A 26,275-nucleotide genomic window follows, 5' to 3' on the forward strand; every position below is an offset into this window, starting at 1 on the left:
ACTACTCACAAAATTCTATCAGACAAAGCTATGGGTCTTGTGCTAGGGCCAATGCACCTTTGGATGCTGCCTACCCCTTCCACCATCCCCTTTGGTATCGCTTTGTTCGCCCTAAGTTGGCAGGGTATGCCCAGACGTGGGTCCCTTGCTCACTTTGCCAATGGATTCAAGCAAGCCTCCATCATCCCCCTTGGTATCGCTTTGTACCTCTTCCTTTTACACAGGCGTCCCTCCTCTGGTAAGGCTAGGACGGTTCCCTTTTGGGTTTGAGTGTCTACGCAGTACAAACCAAGGCTCAGGTGCTGATTGCTCCTGTTCATCATATCCAGCACTCAGTTGGGTACAACGCCCCTTTAAAGTCTCACAAATTGCAGGACTCCCTTTTCAAAACACAGGCAGCAAGGAACCAGCGGACCAGTACAAAGCATCTTCACTCTCTCCTTTTCTGGGATGACATGCACTGTGCACTGGAGCAGCCTTTGTCAGTCCAGGCAGGTCCCTGGTAGATATGACACAGGTGGCTGCTGCCTGAGGTCCTGTGGCATGAACACAGGTGTTTAGAGTCACAGGGGCTCCAGAGGATGTGTCCGATCCCACTCAGCTTCTGCCTTGCTTCCAGGTCATGTGGCAATAGGCTGCAGGTGGGCCACACCACCTAAAAGGTAGGATCGCAGCAGGACAATCGACAGTTGCTGGCACACTTCTTGATCATGGCATCAAGGGCCGCAATGGGCAAATTCTTCATCATGAGGCACAGTAAGCTGCTGCTGCACTTTTTGGCACAACGGTGAGAACAGCCAACATTTGCTTTTCTTGGCACAGCGTCAAGCTCAGCTGCAAATCCACAATTCCGGCCCATAACCCTAGTACCAGAGAGACTGGCACCCACCACTCCTGAGGCTAACAGATTACTCTTTTCCGTCTTTCTTCTCCTGGCTGCTCTGGGGGTCTCTCGCTTTCTGACTGTTAATAGACAGTCACGCCTACTGCTATGTTGAAAGACTCCTTTCCATCGCAGCACCCAGGATAAATTTAGGCACTTCAGGTCAGATGAATAGCTTCTTTCAGCAAGACAAAACGTTAGTTAATGTCCCCTCACCTCTGGGAAACCATTGTCAGGCTCACACCAGCTCTGATTACACAGCACACCTAACAGTACTACGCGGAGTACTTCCTCCTTGGTCACAGAGAACTTGGAACTGGAACAACAGGTGCGCAGATGCCTCTCAATTATATTCAGCCAAAGCAGACAGGGGACATGGATCCACTGTCTACATTTTCAGAACTGGATTGTGGGGGGGGTTCTTTTTCAAGTATTCTTTCCAGTTTGCGCTCCAGATATATTCTTTGTGTATATTGATGCACCTCACAGCAGGTTAGTCTCTAGACTAGAGTACACACAACAAAGGCAACAAGAGGAGCTTTCTGCACAGTCCAAAGCAAGGGGGCGGGGGTGAGCCCCGGGCAGCACTAGTTTTGGGGGCGGCAGCCTCCCCCCACTCTTACCTGCCGTCTCAGTGTGGCAATCGCCCCCCTGCTTTTCAATTGCCCAAGAAGGGCAGCAAACGCAAAAAAATCCTGCCAGCACCCTCCCCCCCAGCTCTTTGGTGTAGCCGCAGTGGGCCAGCAAACAAGGGGACCGCCACAGGTTGCCAAAGTGCTTGGAATGCCACTGGTTCTGCACCTAGCATTCATCAGTCACACTGAATTGTCAACAGGGACAATCAAAAGCCTGGCCTCACCCCTTCAAATTTGGGACTCACTGACTTCTTCTTGCTGGGTCCGGACTCAGAGGCAGTAGGTGAGAGAGAAATAATATCCAGTTATCATTTATTTATAAATTAATATGAATCATGAACTAAGTTAGAAATGTGGCAGTGCAGTGGCACACAAATTAATCAGATTCAGTAAAAACATGGCCCTCTTTGGGCGGGTCTAGTGCACCTGGCTAAAGCTTTCTTCCTTCCTTGGGCAGTCACGATAGGCCCTGGGGACTGCGGTAATGGCATTTTGTTTGTTTTTTGATACTTGCACAAGTGCCACCATTGCCTACGTAACATTTGTTCTTGTGCTTGAGTGTCTAGCATATATTGCAATATTATACCTCTTCTAATTGTACTTGGTTTACTCTCGAGCACACTTAAGTTCACTTTAAAATAGTTTATTGGGATTACACTACTGTAGACACCTGGTGCAGAGATCTTTGTTTACCCAACAAATTCCAAAGCATTGTAGCTGTAAGATAACTTTGGTGGTGAATACACTTGCTGGCGAGATCTGTGTGCAGTCTAGTTACAGGCCGGCCTGACTCATACAAAGTATAAAGAGTTAATGTGATGTCCCAGCTGCAAAGTGAAGCATGCACCATGCAGGTCACAGATTTGTATTTTACGTAGGAAGCTCAGCGAGTTACTGCTTTCATTGCAGACATTCTTGAGTGAGATAGGTCTCAGGTTACCATCCTTGTAATATACCTGCTTAATGAATTATGAACCATCTTTAAGCAATTGCATGCTAACTGCAAGGTATAAGTTTAGAAACAGTGCTTTTTGCTCAGTATTTTATTATTCGAATTTTTCAAAAAAGTGTTCCTTTAGTAATAAAGACGCATTAGTAATTGCTTTTATGGGAGGTCCATGCGGTAAGTCATGAGGGGGGGGGGGTGACACCATGAGTTACCCGCACCGGGTTACACCAACCCTAGTGACGCCACTGTGAAGGGTCAAATGACTGCCTGTTCCCGAGGAGGGTGTCGCGGAGCAGGATTCTTTTTTTCATGGGAGTTTTCCTTAAATGTTATACTTCCTAAAACTACAACAAATAGGGCCCATTTAAAATTATTTTCAGGTAATTTTTAGCATTTATGAAAGAGAATCGCAGTAAGAAGCACATGATTGATCTTGCAGTAGAAAAGGATGAGATTGCATAAACATATGCAGAGAAACTCTTAACGTGGCCCTGCGTGATGGATTATGGGTAACAGACTAGTGAGCAAACAATTTACTGTATATAATCGGTTTAATTATCTACCAAAGTGAACACAAATAAAATGTATAACTAGTCATTAGCTGCCAGGTTTCTATTAGAAAGAAGGGAACGTGGCATCAGTTAGCAAGCAAACTCCATTATCAGTTATCATTTAAAACAGCAAAGTACAACAAAACACAATCGTGAGAGTGGAATACTGCAGTATTTGATTGACAGATTGCTGCCAGGTTGCACAGTGCAACACTGATGCGTTGCAGTTTGCATCAACAAGTGCACAGACTACCGAAACGACACAAGGCTACCTTGTGTGTCCCTGCATGGCTTAGTAAATGTGGAGTAACGCAAGGTAGTGCAAGTGGCTGCCCTTGCCTTACTGTGGCCCAGGGAGGCTTTCCATGGGTGGAGCATGGGTGTTCCCACGCATCCACCCATGTATTCTGGCGCATTCCCAGATTTACCATTAATGACAGACCTGGGAATGCACTCTGCAGCACACATAGAAAGAGGATAATGCCTCTGAAGATTGTTCTTGTGCAGGAATGTGTCCCTTACTGCTTTCCTTCCTGCACAAAAATAATTCTGCCTACCAAGCTAGCACCCTTGCACCATGGTGCAATGGTGTCTGAGTTGGCATTAGGCTGCACATCGCGCGCTAGTGCAGGCAGAGAGCAGGAATGTACTGTAAAATGTTAAATAGGGTGCATTCCGGGGCGTGGCCACGCAGGCGACCAAGATGGCCGCCCGTGCTTGAAGCTCCACCGGCCGGGCACCGTTACTGCTTGTTTTCCCCGTCGTCGGAGATGTAGACAGCAGCGGACACTGTTCCATCATATCCGGGAGGGACGGTGGAGAGGTTTGAGGCCCTGATATGCCCGCTGCGAGGAGCGACACAGCTTTCCCCCGAGCCCACGCTGCTGGGCCCTGATCTCAGACCCGACGGCCTCTCTAACTGCGGGTGCTCCTGGGAGGTGCGGCGCTGGACATCTACGGTGAGCTGCGGCCTTGGTGGGTGCCCGGTGCTGGATTTGGCCCCCCTGCACTGCTTGCTTGGTTACTCTCCCCCGTCTCCCATGCTGAGGCTGAGTGCCGGTTCCCGTTGTGTGCGTGGCGGGGCTCCTTGGGCCTCGTGGGCACCGCTGCACCGGGCCTCGGTGTGCTTGCTTTTGGCGGGTGGGTGGCGGGCTAGAGAGGGGAGCCCTAAGTTTTGTTTGGGGGGCCGGGTCTGCGTTGGGCTCCATTCGGCTTGCTGGCTGCACTCCCTTGCCCATATGCAGACTTTGCTGTGGTGGAGGCCGTTTAAGATGGCGTTACATTGCTGCTTCCCCGGACTCGCCAACACCTTTGGGCTGGGCCGGAATCTGCTTGCTTGATCTAACTGCACTTCCCGGCGGCTATGTGAGCTGCGATCATTGTAGGAGGCACAACGCTGCTCCTGCTGCACCGTGGAGGGGCTCGCGTTTTGTGCGCTGTCTCTGATGCACACTGGGGACTCTGCGCCTTCGTCGTATTTGCCACAAGTACTCCTGGTGGAGGGAGCAACATACGCTTTCACTTGCCCTTGCCTTTTGGTGGATGGACTAGCTGGAGCTGCTTGCCTTTCAAACCTAGGGGCAATGTTCACAATCTTTTGCCTGGCCAGTGTTGCAGCATGCGCTGTGTTGGTGTAGCGCATGCTGTGGAGCCGCTCTACATTGCTCTGGTTTTGAGGTGGGGCCGGGCAAAGTCATTGCACTCCTCTAACCCACCTACTTTTCGAGCTCTGCCTTGCTCCATTTGTGTCTTCAGAAGCAGTTGTTTTTCCCTGCAGTATGGAGAGGAAAGATCCTAAGCAGCGAACGCTCAATTTGAAAAGGCTCCTGACCCCACCTCGGACGACCCTTCAGGTATGGCAGATGGGGCGCATGGCTCCTATGATGCAGATGACCCTACCTCCCTTACAGCAGCCATGCTTAAAGAGATGAGAGCTGGGTTTAGAGCGCTGGACGGCAGATTCGATGCACTAGACAAGAAATTGGCAGACATAGGCGTGAAGGTCCAGGTACATGACCCGCGGTTGGATGTGGTGGAGGCAAGGGCCTCGGACATCAAAGACGGAGCGGCGACATCGCAAAAATGGCTTGAGAGGGTGGAAACGATCTTGAAAGACGTGGCGGTAAAGAATGAGGATTTGGAGGCCCGCAGTCATCGAAACAACATCCGCATTATTGGTGTGCCGGAGACCGCTACCACCGGTCGAGTGGATACGACACGGTCAATCATACCGTTCTGATTGACCGTGTCGAGGAGATGGGCATTTGCTCAAAGGCCAAAGAGCTTCTGGCATCATTCCTGTCCAATAGAACACAGGCAGTAACATTGGGCGCATTTCAATCCCCTCAGCTCGCCCTCCCATGTGGCGTCCCGCAAGGCTCATCCCTAAGTCCGACACTCTTTAACATCTATGTGTCGGACTTAGCAAGGGTGATTAAGAACCACCGGATGAGCCTTACCTCCTACGCCGACGACACCCAACTGGTGATCGCTATTAAGAACAACGGTGAGGAGGTTGCCGCCAGATTCCAAGAAGGCATGCTTGCCATCAAGGAATGGATGTCGGAAAACTGCCTGCGCCTCAACTCGGAGAAAACCGAGGTAGTGATCTTTGGAAATTTATCACCACAGTGGTCCACTCTTTGGTGGCCGACACCCCTCGGAGCCCCTCCAGAACCAGTAAAAAAGGTCAGGAACTTAGGCATTATATTTGACGACAATCTTAATTTTTCCAACCATGCCAACCAGGTTGCGTCGTCTGCTTTCTACAAGCTTAAGATAATTAAAAAAATCCTGCCCTATCTTCCGGAGAGTGCTAGGAAAACAGTGGTGAGCTCCTTAGTACTCTCTTCACTCGACTACTGTAATGGACTGTTTGTAAACGCCCAGGCAAGGGTGGTGGCCAAACTCCAGCTTATACAAAATGCGGCCGCAAGGCTACTAGCTGGCATTCCTAAGTTTCAGTCCACCAGGCATGCGATTAGAAATCTCCACTGGCTAACAGTGAGAAATCGCATCAGATTCAAGACCCTGTGTCTCACCTACAAAGCTCTCAAGGGTCTTGGACCAGCCTTTCTCAAACAAAAACTTCAATACTACTCACCAAAAAGATCCTTACGCTCCGAACATAGTCACCTACTGGTAGTGCCTCGCACCAGGACGGTGACATGGGGCGACAGAAGTTTTACCAATGCTGCAACCAAAATCTGGAACATGCTCCCAAAGGAAATAAAACTGGTACCATCGTTATTTCAGTTTAGAAAACTGGTAAAAACTTGGTTATTTGACCAATAATCCGCTCAGAAACAATACGTTTGAAGGAAGATACCACCTTATTCTGGGATTTTCAGCAAAATTATAGCGCCAAGACACCCACGGGTATACGCCGCGCTTTATAAATTTTTAAAATAAATAAATAAATAAAAATAAATACCTTCGTTGAGCAATTATTAACAGACTTGTTCAGTAGGGAGGCCTTCACGCAGGGGTTTGTGGTGGAGCGTGCCCACAGGTCTTTGGGCCCCCGCCCCAAGCCGGGTCAGCCTCCGAGACCCATTATCGCCAGACTCATGAACTTCAGGGACACAGCTCTCCGCTCTGCTCTTGAACGAGGAGAGGTCCAGTGGCAGAGGAGTAAATTGTCATTTTTCCCTGATTTCACCATCATGGTCCAGGATGCTAGATGCAAATTCAATGGAGTTAAGGCCACCCTGAAAAAACCTGGGGCTTAGATATGGCATGCTTTATCCGGCTAGGTTGAAAGTGGATGTGGACGGGCGATTCCGCATCTTTGAGTCCCCGACGGAGGCACAGGAGTTCTGCCAAGATTATAAAAAGAAACACAGCGCAATGGCATCCACTCCTCGTGCTGCTTCCCCTCCTCAAAGTGGGTCACATGCCAGCGTTGACCTCTTCTCCGTTCCCGGGACTGGTTGATCCGTTATTGTATTTATCCTCTCTGTTCTGCTGTGTTAGTATTATATATGGAATTCTATCATGATTGATACTGCAACATTTAATAATGCCCGGCTGGCGTGGCGTTGCTGCACCTCATGGTGAATACCAAGGTTTCTTTACTGTATATGCCAAGTTTCTGGTGTGTAAATGTACTTTCAGCATTGGTATGGTTGTTTACATTGCACCGTCCTTTGGTTAGATGGGTTGGGTTCAGCCCCGCGAGGGTTGGAACGAGGTTGGGCGGTGGGTGGGGGGGGGACATTTGCTGGTTTTTCATGGATCTTTAGCGAATATTACAGTTTATTGGTACATGGCACCGGTTTGATTTGACTCCCTATATATTTGTTGTGATTGCTACTAAATGGTACAGTTAGGTTGGCAGCCCGGTCCCTCCGGGCTCTCTTTGATTTCCTGGAATGTTAGGGGGTTGAATAATACCCGAAAACGGAGACAGGTCCTTAATTACATTACACGACATAATATTGACATTGTCTTCATGCAAGAGACTCACCTGTCCAGATCCACTGAGTCACCTGTGGCGGCGGGCTGGGGTTCCCATATATATTTTTTCAACTACAGTAGTTATGCCAGGGGGGTTGCTATATTTATACACAAGATGGTGGAGGATGGGGAGGGCCGCACGCTGATTGTGACTGGCTTGTTGATGGGACATAATGTTGCACTGGTCTGTGTTTATGGTCCCAATGTGGATTTGCCTGACTTCTATCATGAGTTACATGTGCACTTACTGGCTCGGGACCCTTGCTTGGTGATAATAGATGAGGATTTTTACTTCTTACTAGATCCCACTAGAGACAGCACATCCTCCTCACCTGACACAAAACCCCGCTCACGCCGTGCGCTCCAGGAGATCTGTGGGTATTTCTCCTTGATAGACGTTGAGTACAAACAACACCCACACCTCGCAGCGTACCCGCATTATTCTGGGTTTCACAATACCTGGACTAGGATAGACTATTGGTTGATTTCACCTGAAGTTGCTGGGTGGTTGGGTGGGTTGGTTACTTTGCCACGCACGTTTTCTGATCACTCTCCGATTGTGCTTAAGCTTGACATTCCCAGGCATGGAGGGTACGAGAGACAGTGGCGCTTCCCTGGGAGAGCTCTGCTGGATCAGGTTTTCCTTGAGGAAGTGCGGGAGGCCATTGAGGATTACTTCGAACTCAACACCGGGTCGGTGGATACTTGGGCTGTGCTCTGGGAAGGATTCAAGGCCTCTATCAGGGGTGTCTGCATTGCCAAAAATGTGGGGGGTACTGAGAGATCTCCGTTCCACTTTGAGCCGCATTGAGACAGAAATCGCTGCTTTAGATCAGGATTTGGTGGGGTCTGGATCAGAGTCTGGGGAGGCTGGCATTTGGCTTTGATGCCTGAGTTTAGAGAAGCCTCTGAACGAGAGTTGTTATTCCTCAACAAACTACATGTCGCTAGACGATATGGTGAGGGCGAGTGACCAGGTAAGATTCTGGCACATATGCTCCGCATGATAAAATCCACGTTACTGAGCTTATAGGCCCAGATAACAAGTTGATACATTCCACCCCGGACATATGTAACACACTCCTCTCCTATTTTAAAACATTATACACTTCCAAGGTTACAGGGAATCTTTGCGAACAAGGGGAATACCTCGTGGAAATCGCGCTGGTATACTTAGAACGATATATGCAGTATTTCCTGTCCATTCCCATATCCCTGGAGAGCATAATTGAGGCAATAGAGGCGTTGCGGGGCTCCTCGGTGCCCGTTCTCGACGGGTTCTCCGCAGATTTTTATAAAGCATATAAGGATATATTGGTCCCGAGATTGGTAGAGGTTTATGCTGAGGCGCTTGAGGTAGGTATCCTCCCTCCTACGTTCAGGGAAGCGGTCATTATCCTCCTCCCCAAGCCGGGCAAGGACCCTCAAATCTGTGGCTCCGATAGGCCATTATCCCTGCTAAATCTTGACTATAAAATACTGGCGAAGGTGATAGCTATCCGGTTGCCTCTATTGATGGAACACATTATTTCTCCGGCCCAGTCTGGTTTTGTCCCTCACAGATCCACCTCACTCAACTTGCGAACTCAGTTTACGGTGTTGCATAGAATTGATCCTAATGTACCAAGTGCTCCTTGATGCCAAGAAGGCATTCGACTCCCTGGAGTGGCCATTTTTTCTGTCTGTCATGCGTCGTATGGGAATGCCCGAGTGTTTTGTCTCTACCGTTGCTTTATTGTACACCGCACCCACAGCTCGGTTGGGTCTGAATGGTACCATTTCTGAACCTTTCCGCTTATCTTGAGGCACGAGGCAGGGTTGCCCCTTGTCCTCATTACTTTTAATTTTGGCTATGGACCTATTAGTTCAACATTTCCAGGAAAAACATTTACATTGTGGCTTACAGTTTTGCATGGGCCCACTTTTGGTGTCACTGTACGCTGTTGACACAATCTTATATGTCAAGCTACCCCATCTTAACCTACATCATATTATCCGGGAAATTTTTCGCTTTGGCAGATTTTCTGGTCTCAGTGTCAATTGGCACATATCTGTTATTTTCTCACTGATTACTAGCACGACTTCCTGGGAATTCGAATTCCCACTTGAATGGCGCCAGGATGCAATCAAGTATCTCGGAGTTTACATACACCTGGACACCGCTACTATTATCAGGCTAAGTTATGGCCATGCGATTGGTCTTTTGGAATCACAGGTTGAGAGATGGTTATGGCTGCCCTTGTCGATGGCCAGTAGAGTGGCCATTATCAAAATGATAGTCCTCCCTCGGTTTTTGTATCTTTTCAATAACATCCCCATTCCTCTCACTCAGACCTTCTTCCTACAACTGCGGTCACTTCTTTTGTGTCTTGTTTGGGGAGATAAGAGACTGCGTGTGAATTGGCAAACCCTAACCCTGCCATATGAAAGAGGGGGCCTCGGGGTACTGGACATGTATCTATATTATCTGACTGCACAATGTTGCTATTCCTATGCCTGGTATCACCCGGACGCCCGGGTTCCCTATTTGAAGCCGGAGGCTGACCTAGTACTGCCGCAGAAACTGTCTGCCATTTTACCCACGTGCATCCCGAGAGACCCTCGGGACATTCAGACGGTGTCCACCACTTGCTGGGCATGGGACAATTTGCGTAGGATGTTGGGCTTAGTTCAATTATACTCCCCGGCATTGCCCCTACCTAACCCTTCATTGTTGCCCATAACAGGCGAGGTTTTGGTTCAGCGCACACTGGAGAAGTGTCAGATTCGCACATTTGGTGACCTGTTTCCGGACGACCATGTCTTCTTGGTGTCGGAGGAAGCCCGGTTTAGTGAACGCTCCTTTATGGATACTTTTGTATTGAAACACATGTATTCCATGTTCCGTGCCACTTTCTGTTCTTTTCCGGCTGCTCCTGAGCTGGCCCCACCATTGACCCTAATTATAGAGTGTCCATCAGGCTCACATTTGATCTCCAAACTGTACAAACAATGTGTGCTGTCCCGTCCGTTCTCTGATACTAAAGCCCGCACATCATGGGAGGTTGATTTGGGCAGGCCTATTGCGGATGACCAATGGGAAAAGTGCTGCAGGGCAACGAGGGAAGTGTCCCTAAATACCCGACACAAGTTGCTTCACTTTAAGTTTCCACGCAGGATGTACCACACCCCCGCATGGTCCCACAAGATAGACCCCGCAAGATCCCACCACTGCCAGAAATGTTCGGCTCCATTTGCCGATTTTGCCCATCTCTACTGGACCTGTCCCAAAATACAGCAATACTGGGTTCAGGTACACACCACACTTGGGGACATCCTCTCCATGACATTGATTCCCACTCCTGAGATTGCACTGATGGGATATGTGGTAAATTTTCCCAAGAAGGTCAGGAAATTTGAGGCGCTTGGTTTGCTCTTGGCCAAACGCGGGGTGGCATTGCTGTGGGGTAGCAGGAGGGTCCCTTCACTAAAGTCGTGGCTTCGCAGTTTGGCGTTTTGTAATGTAAATTGCGAGGAATATGCTGCACACGTGCCTGGTTCTTCAAGACCTGTGGACATTTGGGGACCATACGAAGCGTACATCACTAGTAAGCTTGCTGGAGCTGACACTCTGATTGCTAATGGTATTGTTCCTGAGGGTATCGGCTAGGAGCTTGGAGCGGCACTAGGCCCCCTTGTTTTGAATGTATTTTCTTTTCTTCTTTCTTTATTTATGTACACTAATGCATTATCACTGTTTATGGGTGATGAGGTAATTGTCCAATCCTGACATTGCTATAGGATTGTGAGCTATTTGAAATTGTGCCTGCACGCATCCCCTACATTCCATTGTATACTGATGCCATTAACATCTACCTGTATTTTATATCATATTGCATTTACTTATACCTGTACCAGTACTGTGCATCACTCTATGCTCACTATTTTGTTTATGACTGTATAAATACTGAAAATAAAGTTTAAAATAAAATAAAAAATAGGGTGCATTCCTGCCCTCCTACTTTCAAGCTAGGAAAAAGAGAACGGGGGAAACCCTAATGACCCTATTTCTCAAGGGCTAATCAAATACTAAAAAAAAGGAACTGAGAAGCAGGAAAATATACAATCAATACTAATTCTAATAACTACATAACTCAATCATTGATACAACTAGACAATTCTGAGATTCTTCTTCTATGGAGTACATCCATATATTCACATTTTATCCATACTGGTAGCATACTACTGTATGGTGTGGGGCATCAAACATTCAAATCCTCCTATGTACCAAAACAATACAAAGCAGTACAACACATTACAAATAGTACCATACAAAAAATCACCATAAGAACACTCCTATCTTCCAAACATATAATTACTGAGGGGAATGTGTATAAAATTCCTGCACAATCACTCTGACTGTTTGGTAACCTTGACTCACCTATATGGTTTTTTGGTGGTGTTGCTTGACACATGAGGGGCTAAATGAGTTTATATGTGCCTCAGTGTGATTCGCCCTGTAAATTATGTATATATTTCTGTATATATGTATATATTTTTTCTAGTGTCAGGAGTCAGCGGAAAAGAAAAAAAGAAAAAACATTTCATAACATTTCATTACAATCCTATTGTATTTAACAAAAAAAAGGAACAAAAAAAGAGGAAAAAAAGAGATAGACGTTTTGTGTAATTGATGGACTGGATAAAGAGGGTCAGGGAAAAATGAAAAAAATATATGTGTTACAGACACTACCCCACCCCTTTCCGCCATTTATTTATCGGAGACCAGATTTGCTGCCCCTTTACTCTGCCTTTTTTTCCTCTCCTGGCATAAATTGAGTTTTCTAAATTACAGCTGTGTAACAACCTGGCTAACCATTGTTGCAGTGTAGAGGATATTCTATCCTTCCATGCTGTAGCAATACACAGACGCAGTACTGCCATCGCTACAAATAAAAAATATTCCTGGTTGCGGCAAGAAATCTCACTTGAGACCCCTAGCACAATCAGCTCTGCCGTTAGCTTAATTTTCACATTTAACGCTCTGTCCATAAGTACCTCCATGGATTCTAGAAGGGGCAGCAAAGCTGGGCAACTAGCAAACATATGGGTTGTATCACCCTCCGTGCTGTCACATCTAGGGCATAATAACCCGTGTGTTCCTCCCCATTGAGCTATTTTAGCCGGTGTATAATACAGTGTATACAAGGTTTTATAATGTTGTGCTTGTAAAGCTGAAGAACAGAGGATATCATGCCCCAGCTGTAGTGACCTACCGAATATCCCCCATGGTATCTCTAATCTGTTCATCCATTTCAATTCAGCTTTTTCTAAATCATCTTGTCTGTTCTTAATTAGCTCTGCATACAACATTCTAATTGTGCAGCCTTGCCCCTCTTCAATGTTCTGCAGTATCGTGTTAGTTTCAAATCCACGTGCAAAGCTTCTTGAATTCATTCCAAATTCCTCTTGAATTACAGAAAATTGGCACATACCATATGGACCTATGTGATCCCCCACCTTCTTAACCCCCAATCTTTCCCATTCCCAAAACATTGCATCCCGAAGATATCCTGCGGTATTGTAGGGTTGTTAGACAGTCTAGTATGAGCATTAAATCTGCCCAGGCCAAAGCTCTTCTTAAAGGCCCTCCAAATATTAAAGGCTGCCTCGACTGTTTTAGATATGGTTTTATTAAAGAAGCTTGGTTCAGTATGTCTCAAAAACACGTTCGCTGCTTCTACTCCTAAAACCAGTCCATAGATATCCATAAATCGGGCATGGCCCAGCCCCCCGTTCCCAAGGTAGCGACATGAATCTAAGAGCTCTTCTAGTTTTACCTTGGGACCAGATAAAGCGATTAAATATTTGTTCTATTATGTTAAACCAGCCAGCATTAAAAAGTAAGGGGATTGATCTGAATAAGTATAAAAACTTTGGAAGAAGGTTCATTTTCACAAAATTCACTCGTCCCACTATAGACATATGGATATTATGTACCCTGTCTAAGTCTCGTTTAGACTCAGTTATTATCGGTTTTATATTCAGTTCCACCAGTTTATCCAGCTCTGCAGGGTTAGAGACTCCCAAATATACCCCATCTGCCACCACCCGTGAATCTGTGCATTCTGTATGTGCATTGTGTATGATTTGTGTTTTGGCTTTATTCAAAGCGTAACCTGCCACCTGGCCAAAGTCGTCTGCTTCTATTTCTATCTCTCTTATAGCCTCAGTGGGTGTAGGTGTAATAACTGCCACGTCGTCGGCGTACGCTAAGACTTTGCTTGGGCCCATGCTTGTTATTAATGGCCGTATGCGCTCATTTTGTTCTAGTTTTGAGATTAGCGGATCTATATACATTGCAAACAATAATGGCAAACACGGGCAGCCCTGCCTTGTGCCGCACGAAATTTCAATTGGGCGTGAACGTCCCGCGTTCACCCTTATGCGTGCCGTTGGAGCCCTGTATAGTGATTGTACTGCTTTCACAAAACTTTCCCCGCACCTTGATTTCCTCATTACTGCCCATAAGAACTCCCAAGCCACACGATCGAAAGCCTTTTCAGCGTCTAAAAGCAGAACTGCCATGGGACCTCCCACTCCGCCCTGTGCAATCCCCTGGGCATCAAATAGAGTGATTACTTTTCTGATATGTTGTGTAGTACCCCTATTTGGAATAAATCCGAGTTGATTCTTACTGACTAATCCTTCAATTACCCCAGAGAGTCTAGTTGGTAAGGATTTAGAGAATATTTTAACATCTGCATTTATTACGGTGATTGGTCGATATGAACCCGGATCAATCGGCGGCTTACCTTTCTTAAGGATTTCTATTATATCAGCCCCCGCCCAACTAGCTGGGGTTGATGCTCCTTTCTGTGCCTCATGTATTGTATTCATTAATTCAGATTTCATTATCTTAAAGAACACTTTGTAAAATTCCCCTGGTATCATATCTGGCCCTGAAGCTTTACCAGAAGGCAGACTCAGCTTGGCCTCCTGAACTTCGTCTTCGCTAAATGGTGCCCCCATCTCATCCCTGTCTTCCTCCGCTATTTCTTTGATTAATATATCCTGTAGATATCTATCTATCCCCTCCGGTAGTATGTCCTGGTCCGCTGTATATAGTTTCTGATGAAACTGTCTAAAGACCTCCAGAATTTCCTGCTCTTCTGATACAATATTTCCTCCTGTTTCCCGTATTTCCCTAATTACTCCTTTAGCTACTCTCTGTCTTGTTCTTACTGCGAGAGTATGTCCCACTTTTTCATAATACTCATAGCAACTCTTCCGTCTCAAATCAAAGATTTTAGCTGCCTTTTTTGCTATTCTTTCTTCTGCCACCATCTTTACTACCATCACCCTTAGAACCTGTTGCTCTATGTCCAGTCTATCTATTGTAGCCTGCTCGAGCTCCCGCTCCGCCTCTACCACTGCTCTCTTTAACTGCTCCGATATATCCCTTTCCTTTTTCTGCGGTGCCAGGCTATAGATCAGCGTCTCGCCTCGGACCCTGCCTTAAAAGCGTCCCAGGCATTTCCATGCGTGGTACTACCCCTATTATTGTCCCAAATTTTTTTTATCCATTTGTTCATGTGATTAACATAGCTTGGATCTACCAAGAGCTCCTTTTCAAATGTCCAGGCCCTTTCCTGTCTCCTAGATCCTTCTCCGCTAATTGCGAGGATAAGTGGATTATGGTCCGATACTATACGTAGTAGTCTCTCTATGTGTAGTTTAGAAAAAGGGAAACCAGATGTAAAATAGTAATCTAACCTAACACAGATCTTGTGTGGAGCAGAGTAATAGGTATATCCAGGTTCCGCTGGCTTTAGTTTCCACCATACATCGCTTAAGGAGTTATTACTGGTCAACCTCTGAATTGCCCGACAGACTCTCCTTTTCCTGCCCATGTACTGTCCGTTCGTATCCAGTCCTAGCCCCATAGCTCCGTTTATATTGAAATCGCCAGCTAAAATTATTTTTGGCGCCCAAGTTGCTAACTCTATGTCCAGAAAGTCTATTACTTCTGGATCATCCTGTGTAGATCCATATATTGAGCCTAGTGTAACCCACTCCTCTCCGATCCAGCATTCTATCAGGGCCCATCTCCCCCATTGGTCTTCTAGCTTTTTCCTTGTCAGTGTGTCAAACCTCTTAGTTAAAATGGCCACCCCCCTATTCTTTGCACACTGCTTGGAGTACGCTAACAGTCGGAATCCTAATTGTTCTAGCAGAAACGGCTTATTCCCCTCTATATGAGTCTCCTGCAAAAAAATATAATCCTTAGTATCCTTAAGCATCAGTGCAACTTTCTGCCTTTTGTCCTTATCATTGAGGCCACAGACATTGAGTGTCAGTGTCTTGATATTGACATTAGTGTAAATGTTAGTGCACATTCCAACTGGATGCAATCACACCGGTCTTACCTTTCCTTCCTATTCCTGGCTCACTCTTAACAGCTCTACTAAATTCCCCATGGCAATCAAATGTCCAATGTATCCACTTACCCCTGATTAAACCTACCATTGTCCCTCGTCCTGTGCTCCCCTGACCACACCCTCCCTCCCTTACAGGCAAATAGGTCAGTCCTGACCTATGCATGGCTGTTTCCTAGACCCTCAGGATGTCGCATCCCTTCCCCCTCCCATTTACACCGCCTTACCGCATTTTTAAAGTATGTTTTTTTCACCACCATCCAATAAATCCCAAAATCAGAAAAAAAACACCCTCACCCCAACTGATCAAACACATTTTGTGCCCCTTTTATGTCCAACTTATTGTCCAACTTCAAATATCTCTGCGTCTCTTTTTCTCCTTCAGTTCCTCCAGAAAGGCCTGTGCCTTAATCTCGGAGAAAAGCATCCTTGTCTGTCCGTCTATTAATATTTTGAGTCTTGCTCGAAATAGCAGATAAGCCTCACATCCTAGTTTCTGGAATGGGTCAATCATCTGACGTAACCTCCATCTTCTTTCGACTTGTGACATGACAAAAGTCAGGGCGTGCGAAAAAGGTTATTTCATTAAACGTGCAGCAATCCTGAGGTTTTGCTCTGTCCATAATCTCTTGCCTAGCCAAGAAGTTCCCCATAAACACTAGCATGGCTCTTGGTTTTTCTTTCTGAGAGCCGCTGTATGTTTTCTTTTGCGTTAAAGGGAACCTGTGTGCCCTCTGCACCTCTGTATCCCAGTTCCATCTAACCATCTCGGGGAACGCCCCCTTGAAAAGCATAATTACAAAGGATCTGGGGTCTTGCTTTTCTGCCCCCTCTGGAATTCCCAAAAGTCTGATGTTATTTCTCCTCTGCCTGTTTTCAAAATCCTCAAGCTTCCAGTTCATATCCTCAGTAGTCTTTACTTGCGTCTCCATGAACTCCTGCCAGCTAGAAACCTCTTCCTCCTATTTCCCAGTTCTTTCCTCCACTTCTGTAATCCTTCCTGCCATCTCAGCATATAGCTTGTTCATTTTACTGAGCGAGCTTTGAATTTTCTTATTCACTTGTTTTGTCCTTTTACTTTCCGCCCTCGCTTCTCCCTGCATCTGCTTTAGGGTAGAGTGTAGCAAATTCAAGGTGGGGGTGTCGCTATGCTGACTACTATGCTGGTCTCTGGAGCCCCCCTGGGCCAGGTCATCTTCCTGATATAGGCTCGAGGTGGCCGAATAGTCCCATACTAGCTTCTTTGTCACCTCAGTTTGTGTCGGGCTAACAGGCACCTGCCTCTTATGACGTTGTCGACTCCTCTGCTGCTGCTGCTGTTTCTTTTTTATGGATATCTGCTGGATTGATTCCTCCGACCCTGAATCCGAATCCGAGGACTCCAGTTCTGTATCCCTTCTTATAGCTCGGCTTACTTCTGAGCTTTCTGCAGACTCACTCCCCGTCTCACTTCCTGTTAAAGCCTCTTCTGAAGTTTCTGAAGCGCCTGTCTAGTCGTTTACTGAAAAGAAGCAGTCCTCATTTGGGGAACCAGGGGCCTTCTGGCCCCCCTCCCCATTTATTGGCACAGTGTGGGCTACCGGGTCAGCTTGATCTCCTTCCTCAGTATCCCCAATCCAGGAGGGCCCTGGGGAGTCTGTACAGATAGTGCCGCTGCCTGCGTTTATGTCAGCACTGTCCCCCTCCGATATTGTTTCAGTCACCTGAATATTTTGTGGATCTAACAATGCTTTTGGTGTCCCCATTGTGTGCACCATGCACCTTGCGCAGCTTACCTCCAATGACTCTAATGGCTCTGCAGCTTTTGGCTCTGACTCTGTCTCTTTAAGCTCTGTATCTTTTAACTCTCCCGGCTCTCTCTGCGCTTTACCCGTCTCTCTGGACATACTCACTTCTTCTGTCCCATCTCCAGGAATTGGCAGTTTCTCTGTGCCCTGCTCATCCTGCTCTGGGTTCGGCACATCTGTGGGAGGTCTGCGTGATACTCCCTGCACGTGCACCACAGGTGCGGGGGGAGATGCAGGTAGTGATGACTCCGTTCCGCTGTGCATTTCCGCATCGCCGTCATGGACCACGAGATCTCCGGTCCCGGTTCATTTACCTGCTGCAGATGCTGTGGACCCCGTGAAGACTTCCTGTAGGGTAGGTTGCCGCATATTACCCGTTTTAGGAGTTTTGCTCTCTCCAGCTTTTGGGGTTACTTTTGTTTGTTTTCCTTTCAAGGCGGCGGCCGCCGCTTTTCTCTCCGCCCTTCCAGCTCTAAGTTCTGCTTTCAGCTCAGCATCTCGAGCCTTGTCTTTGGTCTTTTCCTTTTCCCTTTCTTTTAGTTTATTAATCTGGTGGGCTGTAGCAGAGTTGGCGCTGCTCATTTTTGCTGCCTGCATCCTCGTAATTATGTAGAGACAGTTTGAAAGACGTATGCAATAAGCATTACAAAGAAGGAAGAGCCAAGGAGTCAAGAAAGTTTTTCATAAACAGTGGTAATATTTCCAAATTGGTTGAAGGTCAATACAGTTAAAGCAGCACTGTACAGAGTGGATCGTGTGACAACCCGGTGACACTTGGTGCAGGTGCTATATACAATAAGTGACAAGTGAGTGTGCAAGTGTTTTAAAATGACAGCAATTGCGACGCATTAAAACAAAGTTCACAACATCAAATGATGGCCCCAGTGGAGACAAGTAATTGTTCACTCGAAACAAAGTTATTAAGATGGGAGCACAAGATGTGGAATGCGTCTTTAGGTTCGAGCTGTCTAGTCGACGGCGTTTCGATCCCTGTTGTTCGGGATCCTCATCAGGATGGGGTTGTCGATGAGAACAGTGGTAGTAGCTTTCCTAGGATGGCAAAGTCCGAATCCTGGGTTAAACCTCAGTATTTCACGATAACTGGATGATTCTTCCGTCTGGGCAGCGAGCGGCGTAGGCGAGTCCAGCACCGAAACCGTTCAGACGGACCCTTCAGACAGCCTTCAGCCCGGCCTCCGGCTCAGCGAGAATGACAGTCACCCAGCAATTGAATCATCATCTGTGTGCCCGTGACGACGTCATGGCAGCCCTCCCATATGCTGGAGGCTGGACGTGCAGAAGCTACTGCTGCCGGTGACACGCGTGTCTGAACGGTTTCGGTGCTGGACTCGCCTATGCCGCTCGCTGCCCAGACGGAAGAATCATCCAGTTATCGTGAAATACTGGGGTTTAACCCAGGATTCGGACTTTGCCATCCTAGGAAAGCTACTACCACTGTTCTCATCGACAACCCCGTCCTGATGAGGATCCCGAACAACAGGGATCGAAACGCCGTCGACTAGACAGCTCGAACCTAAAGACGCATTCCACATCTTGTGCTCCCATCTTAATAACTTTGTTTCGAGTGAACAATTACTTGTCTCCACTGGGGCCATCATTTGATGTTGTGAACTTTGTTTTAATGCGTCGCAATTGCTGTCATTTTAAAACACTTGCACACTCACTTGTCACTTATTGTATATAGCACCTGCACCAAGTGTCACCGGGTTGTCACACGATCCACTCTGTACAGTGCTGCTTTAACTGTATTGACCTTCAACCAATTTGGAAATAATACCACTGTTTATGAAAAACTTTCTTGACTCCTTGGCTCTTCCTTCTTTGTAATGCTTATTGCATACGTCTTTCAAACTGTCTCTACATAATACCTGTTGGGAACTGTCCTCATCTACATATTGCACCCATCCCAACGTGGTTTATGGGTTTTCTCCTGTTGTTTTCTTGCATCCTCGTAATGGCATGAGTGTCCATCGGAATGCCGGTGTCCACCTCACTCGCACAGTTCTTAGAGTCTATAATTTTAACTCGTAGTGGCATCCTGAGGCTCCAATTCAGCCTCAGGGTCTCAGCTATCGGGCGTATCACACTGACCTTAAGCTCGGCAAGCGTAAAATAAAAAATATTGCTGAGTGTCTTTATCCGCATAAATGGCAGCACACTTTGTAGGGTTTTCTTAAGCCATCCTTTCTTCGTCATTCTTTGTTTCTCATTCTTCTCATACTTCTCCCAATGCGTTTGTTCCTTTCGTCATACAGCGGGAGAGGGAGGTAGAAGCGACCTACTCCTGAGTCTGACCCGCGGCCATCTTGCCTCTTCACACCTTGCAGTAGTTGTGTATATATTTTTTAATAGGTGCTACGTCTTTCATTTTGTCCTGAAGAAGCCTAAAAGCCAAAGGCCGAAACACATTGACACCTCCTTCATGAAGTTTCTTGAAGTCTTTGATTATAAAATTTATTAAATACACTGTATGTTGCCCTAATACCAACAATTTTTATTTTGTATATACATAGGGCCCCAAGAGACTATCAGTCAGAGTGATTGTGCAGGAATTTTATGGAAAGCCCTCAATAATTATATGTGAAAAATGTATAAATATGCCCCCTAGTTTATGCACTTGCCAGCTGGTGCAAATGTTGTTTTTGCGCAGGCTGGCCAGTTTTGATCCATGTTGGCAACATAAAACTCAGAAGTTACTCTATCAGAAATTGTACTTTAAAAAGTATTACACAAGTCACACATACACATGCTTAAATTTAGGAAATATGAAGAAGAGCCCACTAAGAAGGTTTATAAAATATGCTGAATTTGCTAATTCATTCAGATCCATTAGTTAAAATAGGTAATATTGATTGTTTAAACGCTCATGTACATTGGACTGATTGACTTACATAGATTTTAGGAATATTATTTCTACCCGGGAAAGAAGGAAATGCTACTTACCAGTATGCATCTGTTCTTGGCATGTAGGGCTTCAGAACCACACACTATTGCATAGATCACCATCTGGTGGTGGGCCTAGATGATTACACTTTGTATTTGTCTTGGAAGAGTCTTTGTCTGTTGGATGACTCCTCCTATAGATCGTAGTGCGCATGGGCATTGACTCCATCTTCAGATTGTTTTCGCCATTGGGCAAATTATGGAGTTGTACGAGTATAGATAAGGATGTCCATGTATTGTGTAACTAATTAAGATATTACTGGAACAGATATAGGTAGCCGGGGAGGCGGGTGGGCGTGTATGGTTCTGCAGTCCTACATGCCAAGAACAGATGCATACTGGTAATTAGCATTTTCCGTTCGAGGCATATGGGCTGCAGACCACACACTATTGCATCGATTGCACAGTAGTTTTCTCCCTTAGCGGCGACAATCTGTATCTGTTGCAGTAGTTAGAAATAATGTTTTGCGTACAGCCTGGCCCACAGTAGCTTGTTGTTTTGCCTGCACAGCTACACGTTAGTGTTTTGTAAATGTGTGCGGTGTAGACCATGTAGCTGCTTTACAGATATCATCTAATGGTATATTTCCTAGGAATGCCATAGATGCCCTTAATTTACAGGTAGAATGAGCCCTAGGGGGAATGGATAGAGTGCGTTTTGCTTTTTGGTAACAGATTTGAATGCATTTAACAATCCTCCTTGCCATGCCATGATTTTGAAATAGGATTGCCTTTGTGTGGAGGAGAAAAGGGCACAAACAGTTGTTTTGTTTTACGAAACGGTTTTGTCTTATCAATGTAGTAGAGGAATGCTCTTTTTACATCTAATGTCTGTGGAGCTCTTTCTGCAACTGTCTGTGGTTGGGAAAAGAATACTGGCAACTCAATAGATTGGTTGAGGTGGAATGGTGAAATGACTTTTGGCAGGAATTTCAGGTTTGTCTTAAGAACCACTTTGTTGTGATGGAGTTGTATAAATGGTTCTTGAATTGTTAATGCCTGAATCTCACTTACTCTTCTGAGTGAGGTAATAGCAACTAAAAATGCAATTTTCCTGGTAAGGAACTGTAACTCGCACTTATGTAATGGTTCAAATGGAGGACCCATAAGTCTAGTGAGAACAATATTTAAATTCCATACCAGAGAGGGTGGTATTCTGGGAGGAATTATTCTTTTTAATCCTTCCATAAACGCCTTCATGGCAGGTACTCTAAACAATGACAAATGTTGTCTGTTTTGAAGATAAGCTGCTATAGCAGCAAGATGTAACCTGATTAAAGAGTACGCTAATGTACATCTTTGTAGATAAAGTAGGTAGCATATGATGTTTTGATGGAAACATCTAATGGGTTAATGTTGTTATTTGTGCGATACACAACAAACCTTTTCCACTTGGCTGCGTAGCATGCTCTAGTGGTGGGGCGTCTCACTTCTTTTATGACATTCATGCAATCAGGCGGAAGATTGAGGTGTCCAAATTCCAAAGTCCAAAGACCTCAGCAGCCAAATCACTAGACTGAGCTGCATTGGGTCTGGATGCACGATCTCTCCATGGTTCTGTGTCGCTAGATGTGGAGAGAGTTTTAATTTTTAATGTGGTACTACTGATAGCTCTAGTAGTGTGGTGTACCACGGTTGTCTTGCCCATGTTGGTGCTATGAGAATCAATGTGAAGGAATGTTGCTGTAGCTTGCGTGCCACTAACGGAATTAGTCAGAGAGGTGGAAAAGCGTATTCAAATTTGTTTGACCAACTCATCCATACCGCATTGCCTTTGAACAATGGGTGTGGGTATCTGGCGGCAAATCTAGGGCATTTGGAGTTGCAGAGTGTGGCGAACAGATCTATCTCTGGTGTCCCCACTTGGGAAAGAATGGTTGAAGAACTTGCGGATGAAGTTCCCACTCGTGTATCAGTTGTCTTTGACAATTTAACAGATCTGCAACTTGATTGTGCACTCCTGGTAGATGTTCTGCTAACAGAAAGATTTTTTGAGGAATGGCCCATCTCCATATGCTCTGCGCCAGCCGGGAGAGCTGTACGGAGTTTGTTCCTCCTTGTTTTTGGATGTAATACATGGCCGTCATATTGTCCATATGGACCAGTGCAGTCTTTCTTGACAGGTAATGTTGAAACGATTTTAGGGCTAGGAAAATTGCTTACAACTCCAGATGATTTATGAGGAGTAACTTTTGTTGCAGTGTCCATGTACCTTGTACTGTGTGTTTCTCTATATGCGCTCCCCATCCTGTGAGAGATGCGTCTCTGGTTAGCACCCCCTGTGGAACAGGCTCTATGAATGGCCGTTCCTTGGAAAGGTTTTTGGTGCTCCACCACTGCCGAGAGCGATATGTCCGGTCGTCTACCACCGCCAGATCTGTTACTTGTTGTTGAGCCTGATTCCACTGACTTGCCAAACATTCTTGCATGGGGCGCATTTGTAGTCTTGTGTATGGTACTATGAAAATGCAAGATGCCATCATTCCTATTAATTGCATGAACACTCGAGCTGGTAGTGTGAGTGTTGTGGCTGGAATTTTTGTAGAAGCGCTTGCATACTTTGTATCCTTGTAAGATTGGGGTATGCGATTGCTTTGGAGGTATCTATTGTGGCACCTAGATAATGTTGAGATTGGGATGGTTGGAGGTGTGACTTCTTTTTATTTACTATGAATCCCAGCTTGTGCAACAGACAGATGCTCTGATGCGTGTACTGTACACATTGGTGGTATGACTTGGATTTTATTAACCAGTCGTCTAGGTTGTAGGAGAGTAGGGTCTGCAATCCTATGATCACCCAGATTTTTTGCTTTTGTTTCACTGGTTTACGACTTTCTCTGGCTGTGGGCCTGCCAATCAGACCCACAGCCTGGCTGTTCTCTTTCTAAATTACGATATGTACCCTAGGTGCATTTACCAATTGGTACTGGGCCACCTTATCAGACCCTGTAACTCAGGGCATAGGTGTACCCAGGGCCGCCAGGGGCTGCAGCATGTATTATGCCACTCCTGGCTGGCCTCCTAAATTTGACACAACTGGCTGCATGACAGCTGGGGCGAAGTCGTGTAATCACCCTTTGCTTTAGATATAGTAGCTCTATATCTAACCATACAATGGACACCCGAGTTCCTATCAGTCACTCCTATGGCAGGCCTTGACAATCCTGAAGGCAGAGTGCATGGGCTCGTGTGAACTGTGTCCTGGCCCGAGCCGAGCCGGTTGCAGCTTGCGGAGAAAAGACCCAATGGCTGTTCCAGGATAACGCGTACCACATCGGTAACTTCGGTGTCGCGTTATCAAGACATGTCGAGTAAGGTGTCATACGAATCGGGGTGCTGCCCTCTCACCAACCCTGGCGACGAGGTTAGCATTCCGCCCTTCTAGAGGGACACGACATGTACGTAACTGTGAACCCCGGTTAAAGTTAACGAAAGCCTCAGCTCCACAAAATGGATGCTGCCACCACAGACACGAGTCTGACCTCCTGCTGCTGGGAGTCCTTCCAGCGAGGAGCGCTTGGACAAAGGGTTTCCTGTCGAGGGCGGTGTTCGCACCGTCCCAGACAGGGTTTGTGTATTCTGGGTAGGTAGGGCTTTTGCGAGAAGGTGACTGCGGAGTGGCAACCCGGTGCTCACTACGCATCTGCCGGTTAGAACCAGTTCCAGGGGCGACAGCCCTGGCCTGGGGAAAGTCCGGCAGGGGAGAGGGGTGTAACTGCCCCCCTTCCTGGTCACACCCTTAGGGCAGGACCTAGTCATGTACCCACCCCTTTCTTTAGGATAAAGACCGGAGCGGGGACCCTTCCAAATTAGATCATCTTTGATTCAAGAACTACTTTCTACGAAAGGACATTCAAGACTCTTCTCAAGATTTCTCCCTTGTGACTAAGGAGTAGTCACCCTGCATCAGCGGGCACCAACTAAGAACTCTGCGGTTTGCTGTAAGTCCTTCCTCAAGGAATCCGACGGCCCAGCTCGACGAGAACCGGCTTCCCTGGCACCTCTGACCTCTACCCACGTCATCAGCTCAGCTGTGATCGGTGGGTGCGACGAGACCTCGAGGGACCGGCCATCATCAGAATCTGCACGCTCTTAAAAACCAGCACGACCATCGAGGTAACTCTCTGGTGAGTGCTCTGGGGTCCGAGAAGCCCCGACCCTGAGCCGCTCCAGCACCGAAGTGCAGTCTCCCCAGCATCTCCACGATCTGCGTGGGGCCCTTCTGCTCGCTGCTCAGCACGTTGTCTGGTCACTAGCCGCTGGCTTGTGTCCTTCTGTGACGACATCCAAGAATCATCACTGCTGGTCTGGTTGCTCCAGACTGGCCCTTGCTTCCATCTTTGCGAGAAGCACCCCGGACCCTCCTGGTCCACTCAAGACGCCATCTTAGGCCCACCACGTGGCCCTGAGATTTGCCGAGGCTTGTTGCCCCATCCTGGGCCCAGCGACGCCGACAGCATCATCCTTCGTGGGACAGCTCGCACCTCCACCGTGGTCGCCGACAACGCCTCCTGGTCCGTGAGACTGCAGAGCCTAGCGTCGCCCACTCACCTGGTCGAGGTGACGGCCAACCGGTGCCTTCCGGGTACCCTCTGACTACTGGCTAGTAGTACGAACTTGGTCCCCTCTGCTTTCAGGTTTCATCAATCTCCGATCCAGGCTTGGATCTCTACGAACTATTCAGCACTGGTCGCCGGCCAGCAACTCCTTTTCTTCCGGCTCCTGGCTCGTCAGCGAAGACCCCGACGCCTGTAAGACTTGTGCAGCCGCAGCCCTCGTGGCTAGGTAACTCGGCATTTCGGTGCCTGCATAGCCTCCTTACTCTAGGGTCCCGAGTCCCTCGCTTCCGACTTGCCTTATCGGGTCCGCCCGAGACCTTAACCTTTCCGTGTCCTCGGACACTTGTTTAATTGTGCACTTGAAGTATTTGCTAAAGAGATTTGGTTTGTGCTTAGTACCCTGTCCTCATAAAGAGTACAGGGCTGTTGTGATTCTTAATAAATATACTGTTTATTTTCATAACACTTGTGTGGTGTCCTTTCACTGGGTGTTCAAGGGGTACATGTGTGGTAAACAGCTGGCTTAACGCGCCCTCTCGAGTCTTTAGCCTTAGACTGCTCGTATCCACGCTACTAGGATAGCTGGTCTATAGGTTGACTTACAACCAAACACCATAAGGGTCGTTGGAACGATACATAGCGGTCGCTAGAATAGCGAACGTTGCATATCGGGCCAACTTCTCACATTGGTGAGCAGCGGTTGGGATTTGAGCTTGCTGTTGTTTTACCACACGTATCCTAAGAATATCTTGTTGAAAGATCGCACAAGTACTGTTAGTACATATAACTAAAAGCTTAGAATACTCTGAGTTCTACTGAACCAGCTGTTGTAGCTCCTCAAGGCTTAGCACACCTTGGCTACAACTCTTAGCAAGGGAACAGTAGGAAAACACATAGTGTAGGTAGGTGCATCACTTACACCACACTAGAAACAGTATGTCGGGCCAAGGAGGAAACTCTGAGTCTCCCCTTGTGTCAGTTGACCCTCCACAGGTCATCCCTTCAGGATATACTGTGCTGAGCTTCAAGGAGTTAAGACGACTGTGTCACTCCAGGAAGATTCAGCAGGGGT

The 26,275-nt window shown here is 46.8% G+C and overlaps 1 protein-coding gene across 1 annotated transcript in view; it reads right to left on the reverse strand.

The window, feature by feature from the left end:
* LOC147684992 (villin-1-like) overlaps window positions 1-26,275 on the reverse strand; it is a 382,427-nt gene that overhangs the window by 244,780 nt on the left and 111,372 nt on the right. The gene's annotated exons all lie outside the window — the stretch shown is intronic.

This window comes from Lissotriton vulgaris, chromosome 10 (genome assembly GCF_964263255.1).
Source record: "Lissotriton vulgaris chromosome 10, aLisVul1.2, whole genome shotgun sequence".
NCBI classification, from domain to species: domain Eukaryota; kingdom Metazoa; phylum Chordata; class Amphibia; order Caudata; family Salamandridae; genus Lissotriton; species Lissotriton vulgaris.